Source organism: Gekko japonicus, unplaced genomic scaffold (assembly GCF_001447785.1).
Source record: "Gekko japonicus isolate JY-2015 unplaced genomic scaffold, Gekko_japonicus_V1.1 scaffold201, whole genome shotgun sequence".
NCBI classification, from domain to species: domain Eukaryota; kingdom Metazoa; phylum Chordata; class Lepidosauria; order Squamata; family Gekkonidae; genus Gekko; species Gekko japonicus.
In genome coordinates this window covers 1,420,170-1,427,833 of record NW_015162480.1, presented here as the reverse complement: position 1 = coordinate 1,427,833, position 7,664 = coordinate 1,420,170, and positions in this window count along the sequence as shown.

Sequence of the window (7,664 nt, the reverse complement as noted above, 5' to 3'; positions counted from 1 at the left end):
CCTAGCTCTTTTTCTACGAAACAACCCCTGATCAGCTATGCCTTAATAGCAAACCCCCCCCCCCAAAAAAACCTACAATCTCTTCTAAAGAAATGTTGCCAGGTATGTTGGGTAGGAATCACATCTGGGATGGGTTAGGGGAAAAGGAGGAGGAGGAGATTGGATGTATACCCCGCCCTTCACTACCAAAAGGAGCCTCAGAGTGGTTTATAATCTCCTTTCCCTCCCCCTCCCCACAACAGACACCCTGTGAGGTAGGTGGGGCTGAGAGAGCTCTCTCTCGAGGACTGCTCTTGAGAGTACAGCTCTGAAAGAACTTGTGACTGACCCAAGGTCACACCAGCAGCTGCATGTGGAGGAGTGGGGAATCAAACCTGGTTCTCCCAGATTAGACTCTGCGCTCCTAACCGCTATACCAAACTGTTAACTAGTACCTTCATAACTAAAATGGGAGGTTCCTAAATTACACCAGCTGTGCAGTCACTCCCCCCAACCTAAAAAGTATCCCATAAGACCAGGTAGGTACATATGTGTGATTACAGTGTATTAAGGAAAAAGCACTCTGGACACCTGCAGAGGATTTGTAGCTTCAGCATTTAGAGAAGTGTTTCTTCTTAGCTCCAATTTATGACCTTCCCCCCGCCCCCAAACCGAGCTTTTCCGTAGTGACTGGTGGGGGCAGTTAAGACCACCTGGATATGATGCCCCTTTAGTGAACAGTTTATTTTTCTACAGATACAGGTTCTAGATTTTAAACTTGCCTGTTAAGCTCTTCCGCCAGGCTTTTGAGTAGGCTCCCCCGCCGCTACTATACCACCACCGCCATGGGTTGGTTGAGGCCCTGAGGAAACATCTGAATGGAAGAAGCCCTAAGCCGTCTACTTGGAACTCCGGACCGGCGATCCGTCATCACTGGACTATGGAAGTCATTGAGCACCTTGTTTTTAAATTAGGATTTTAAGATGTATTATGTTTTAATCTATTATGTATATTATGTTTTATTATAGCGAGGTCTGCCTTGCCTCTGTAAGCCACCCTGAGCCCTTTGGGGAGGGCGGGGTATAAAAATAAATAAATAAATAAATAAATATTATGCTTTTTCAGCCCTTTAGCTCTAATCCCAGATTCTGGGGGAGAGAAGCAGGGGACTTCCCTCCTTTACTATTTCTTCCTTCCCTTTCCTGAAAGCCCCTGTAGCCCCCCCCCCTTTTCCTGCTTCCTTTTCTCCTTCCCACTCACCAGCCGATTTCACCTGCCCCCCCCCCACCCCGTCTTCAGATTTCCCCTCCCCCTGGAAGCCTCTCCCTGACGTGACCCCGAAACAGAATCAATCTCACTCCAGTTTCCTGCCCAGCATTGTCATTTGTCACCGCAGACTTTAAAAGAGGACAGACACTATTGTACGGTGCAGCAACAAAAGCTCAACTTCCTGTAACTTTATAGTGCATTTTTCACAACACTGGGAAATCCAGGGCAGACAACCGGACTCAAAGGAAATGAAATACGACAAATACGACACTGTCTACCTAGGCCCATAATTGTCCTGGCCTGGGTTTGAACATCTTTTGAAAACCTTCCCTCAAACCACTACCACCCCGGCCAGGCAATACTGTTTTTCCTCCCATTCTCGCACAAGGCCTGCTTGCACTGAGGCCTTTTGGGTTAGCTTCTTAAAGAGGCAGTACACAATACAAGCAAACAAGAAAGCCAGGGGAGAAAAAAGCACAGCAGTTGAGAATGAATCTGGCCATGAAGGTGTTCACTGACTCAACTCCGGCCTCTTACATTTTCCCTGCCCAACATTTCTTCCGAGGCAATTCCCACAAAAACTGCTTCAACATTTCCCCTTATATATCTGTGATGGAAAGGGCTAGAGACTTACTTTTTAAAAAAGAACTGGGAATTCAGAGGTGAGGCATGACACTTTAGGGGGGGCATGCACTCCCCCCCCCTTATGGCCTTTTGTCTAATAGCTACAAGCCTGGATCTCCTGGGAACTCACCATGAATTCTATGATGGGAAAAGGTAGTACAGAAATGAAATTAATAGTCTGTGAGATGCACGTGCAGAAACCTCAGCCACTGCACTCTGGAAATCCCCCTCCAGCTCCAGAGATTTCATTAGACATCTTCCACACAATTTTCATACCTTTAAGAACCAGGAATATGTATTTAAAATTTTGAAATTTCTCAGGATGCTGATCTCCGTGTCCATTACTAAAACCCATGCTGGCATAGTATAATTAGATCAGAGGACACACGGCACTGATTGTTAACTTTGAAGGGGGAAAGTTTGAAAACGCTGCCCCTCCTTAACAGCAAAACCATCCAATGTCAAGATTGCTGTACGAAACAGTTTTTAAAGCCATTCTTATGCTTCTGCTGTTGGATTCATAGCCTCTTTCCTGCACAGTATTTTAGTGCACGGTGCAAAACCATCCATCCATAAGCAGATGCCTTCTGCATATAAAAGGGCACCTTTGCAATCATCGTTTCTCCAAGCTGAACAGCCCTAACCTCTTTAACCTTTCTTCAGAGACAGAACCATCCAATGTTCCCTCTAAGCTGTGGAGGCTTGTGAGCAAAAATTCTACTTTGTGAGCTACTGGCATAAAAGCTGTGAGCAAGTGACTTGACTACTACATAAATCAGTTTGCTCTGGAGCCATCCTTCCTGAGCGAAGACAAAAATGTGTGAGCCGGAGGCTGGAAAACTGTGAGCTAGCTCACACTAACTCAGCTTAGAAGGAACACTGGTTCCATCCCCTTATTTTTTTTTAGTTGCCCTTTTCTGTACCTTGTCTAATGCTATAGTATCTTTTTTGAGGTGCAATGACCGAATTTAGATACTGTAAAGTGCAGAGAATTTCCTATAGTAGTAAAGGGTGACCATTTGGAGGGGATGAGAAAATAAAGTTCACTTGCAGACGTCACTGGAGTGGCTTACCCTGTCCCCTGGCCACCATCATCCTTGCTAGTCACAGCTTTCAGGACTGAAACCTACCCCTGAGCCGAGTTTCGTCTACTGATCTTGGAATGGGAAGACGCTGGGCACTTTCTGTTGAACAAATCACTTATTGATAAAAGAAAACCAAAAGTCTAAATTGAAGGAATGGGTATTTAATAAGGATGGGCTTTTGAACCGACATGTGGTGGTAAGTTGCCGTACAGCCCCCTTGTATAAGATCTTTAAAAGAGATCATTACAGGACTGTATATCTTGAGAAACTAACTACTCTGGAGCTGAGAAGGGCTTTTACTGCCCTAAGGTTCCACATCATACCCTCAATGGTTTGTATTGGCCGCTTTCGGGGTGTCCCTGCCGCCTCCAGAATATGCCTCTGTGGTATGGGTGAAGTGGATGATGTCGAGCATTACATTCTGAGATGCGCATGGCATGAATCACTTAGGCAAAGGTTTATTTATCCTATTGTACCTCGGTATAATGGAATTTCAGAGCAGGATTTGACCGTTTTCTTGCTCTCTGATATTGATGCACGTTACTAGCAGAATGGCTTTGTTTGCACTGGCGGCGAAAAAGATAAGACTGGGTATAGGACTTACTGTAAGTTACTGATGTATACTGTTGGTTGTGCTTTGATTTATTTTGTGTTATTATGGCCAATGGCTAAGACAATAAACTAAACTTCTGTTGAACAAATCATTCCGTAACATTTCTGTAGCATGTCCTTTTCCATCCTTAATTCGTTTCCTCTCTAACTCTGCAAAGGGAGATGCATGGAGGGGGGATCTTGATATTCTATGCTGGAAACAGTAAGCCTTTAATAAAGTGTTAAGCAAATTCTGCGCTAACTCAAACTGGAAGAATACATAAGTTCTTACAGTGCACACAAACAATATGGGTCACTGCTGTTGTGTAGAATCTCAGTCTAAGCAGCGACAGAACTACGAGAAAATATGTACACACACAAGCAGGGAAGCAATAAGAACTTACCTAGCAACCCCACTATGTACTCAGATCTCAGACTGCATTCATTTCTTAAAGGTATAGGCACAGTTTCTATTATTTGGGCTTTTTCTTTAAACCCCCCCCCCCCCCCGTGTATCATTTTTCAGATTTCAGATTTTTCTGCAAACCTGGGGCCTTACTCAAGTTGTCTCTCCAGTCTCTGAATTTCAGTGCCCACAGATAAGAATTAGGTCTATTGATCACACAGTGTAAGCAGATCATGAGAGGGAGGGCGGGAAAGGTTGCATCAGTACTTTGTTCTTGTGGCCCTTTCTTACACACCCAGGGAAATGCTGATCGTCACATTGGGGTCAGGAAGCAATTTTTCTCCGGACCAGTTTGGCTGGAGATCCTGGAGGTTTTTTGTCAACTTCTGGGCGTGGAGCAGTGGTGACTAGGGGTGTGTTGTGAGGAGGTATTTGTGAATTTCCTGCATTGTGCAGGGGGTTGGACTAGATGACCCTGGCGATACCATTCCAACTATGATTCATTGATCTGGGAATACAGAGAAGCAAGAAGGGAGGAGGAGGAGGAGATTGGATTTATACCCCGCCCTTCACTTGGAGTCTCAGAGTGGCTTACAATCTCCTTTCCCTTCCCCTCCCCACAACAGACACCCTGTGAGGCAGGTGGGGCTGAGAGAGCTCTGAGCGAACTGCTCTTTCAAGAACAGCTCTGAGAGAACTATGGCTTGCCCAAAGTCATCCAGCAGCTGGAAGTGGAGGAGTGGGGAATCGAACCCAGTTCTCCCCATGCATCATTTTTTTTAATGGGGCAGGGACTTGAGTATATCGTTGATAACAGCTGTTATTTTAAATTTTGGATCCCAACTGGAGAGAAAGGCAGAGTATAAATGAAATAAACAAATAAAACGATAAGCTGTATTGTGAATAGCTTAAAATAGGTACAGGCCTATTTATGCGAAGCAATGCACGCAAAACATTCTGGGTTGGATCCACTGCAGAAAAGGCAATTTGCACCAGAAGTTCCCCCTCCCTATGCAGGCCACTGAGCTTCTTAAAGCGCTCCTCCTAGATGACAGGAAACCCTCAAACACCACCATGAGGCAAAACTGGGGTCAGCAGTGAGAGGAGAAGGGATATATATCACCCGTCCCACTCCTGGGGAAGGACCCTGACCACTTATTAGCTCTACTTTTCAGCTGAAGAGTCCCCAAGGCAGCTCTTGACTTGAGACATACATCCATACTTTGTCTGTTTAAAACAAAACGCAAGACACACATTTTAAATGGCAAACTTCACAAACCATTGATGTTTTCACCGACACATCACACTTTTATTTTGTTCTTCAATATCCATACTCAAGTTTGAGAACTTGCCTTCATGAGGAGGAGGAGGAGGAGGAGATTGGATTTATACCCCACTCTTCACTTGGAGTCTCAAGAGCAGTTTACAATCTCCTTCCCTTCCTCTTCTCTTCTGAGCCTTCGGGGAGGGCGGGATACAAATCTAAAGAATAAATAAATAAATAAATATTCTCACAACAGACACCCTGTGAAGTAGGGTGAGGCTGAGAGAGCGCTCTCAAGAACTGCTCTCAAGAACAGCTCTGAAAGAACTTGTGACTGACCCAAGGTCACACCAACGGCTGAATGTGGAAGCGTGGGGAATCAAACCCTGTTCTCCCAGATTAGCATCCGCACTCCTAACCACTAGGAGTGAACCTTAAGGGAGTTATGTAACCTTAAGGGAGTTATGGGATGGTTGTGAATGGTTGTGTGAGTGTATATGAGTATGGTTGTAGATCACCAAATGATTGCATCTTAATTTCGTTGTACTATGTACAATGACAATAAAGTATATTATTATTATTATTATTATTATTATTATTATTATTATTATTATTATTATTATAATATAAACCACTACACCTAACAGTTAGGATTGATCATCTGACGAATTAAAAGAAAACAATTTGGTCAACTGGTCAAATGTTACTTATTGGTAATTATTAATGACCAAACATAGAAGGGGGGGAAAAGATCCTTTCAATCACTTAACATTAATTAACAAGAACAAACCTTAATTGTTGAGAATGAATGACATTTTAAAAAAAATGGGACTGAATGATAACATATTAACATTTCTACAAAGATGTGCGGAGCATTGGCAGCTTCTGGATTTCCTCTGGGCAGTCAGCCTGTCAACTGCAAAACATATATTTTTAATGGATTTAAGACATAAATCAAGCAAACTAAAACAATTTTTTTAAATAAATTGTGCTAGGAAGGCAGCTGGCCGGTTCTTGCTCTTCAGACGTCCCTCCAGTTAGAGCTGAAGGCCAGCAGATCAGCTATACAGATGGGCTACTCATGGAGAGCGACAGAGCTGTGGATTCAGCTGCCCTCATTCAGGGCCTTGCTAACAGACGACACCATTCACAAAATGAAAGAGTAAGCCTGCTACCTCCACAACTAGGGTTGCCAAGTCGAAAAATGTACTTACCCGGGGATCTCCCAGTCCGCGGCCATAGAGTTTTCCCTCGGATTACCGTGGCCCCGCCCCTAGCGTGCCCGGCGTCATAATATCACTTCCTGGTGATGCACACGCCGGGGTGGGGTTCCCCCCCGGGGCCCGATCCGCCGCCGGCGGGGAACGGGCCTCTGGGGCGGGGATTTCCCCGCCCCCCAGGGGGACTTGGGAAGCCTATTCACAACAGTATTTCTTCAAATGTGCAATGGTGGTCAAAGCACTGCACAATCGATATTTGATGGGTCCACCGGCTGGTGTGCCAACGAGTCGATCTGTAACCTCCTAAAATAACCCTGTGTTGACTTGCAACAAACTACGGGGATGTGCTTTGGCAGGGTTTCATTCCGTGCCATTTGTCTGGGGAACACAAAAACACAGAAATCAGGCCTGGGCCATTCACAGATTGCTTGGGAAGGAAGTCACGATGAGCTGAGAGAGAGACAGGGCATCTTAGTTGCCGTTAGCAGGCAGCGCAGGAAGACTGACTTCCCTGGCTGCGTGTTCTGTGGTTTCACAGAAGGGCAGTTGGATGTCTGAAATGTAGAATCCGGTTTTGTAATCTTGGGTTGTGTTTTCAAATTAGATGTAGAAACTTTATGGCTGCAAAAATAAGGGGGCAATACGCCATGGCAGGTGCAACCAGCCTATCAAAGTCTATCAGTGGCCACTAGCTATGGTGGCTGAGGGGGAACTTCCATGTTCAAACGCACTAATCCTCTGAATTCCAGAGCCAGGAGGCAACATTCGGGAAGGCCTCGGCCTCTATGATCTGTTGTTGGCTGTCCAGAGGAACTGGTTGGCCACTGTGTGACATCAATACAAAGTGAAATGCTGCATAAGTTCACACAAAGAAATTAATGCTGAAATCCAACTTCCATGTTGTTTATAATTCTTGTATTTCAACAGGTGGACATCATCCAGACACCAGGGTGTCGACAAGATGTACAGAACGGGACGAACTTCTCGAGTTTTGCCGTTCGTTTCGAGAACAATCTTTATCAAACTTCAATTTCCAGTGGTCCTTTCACAGTCTAATTCACCACTAAGGTATCCAAACATTCAGGAAGGCTTCTAACAGCTCTTATCACCAACAATTATTATTTCACTATAGACAGTATGGCTGCAAAAATAAGGGGGCAATACGCCATGGCAGGTGCAACCAGCCTATCAAAGTCTATCAGTGGCCACTAGCTATGGTGGCTGAG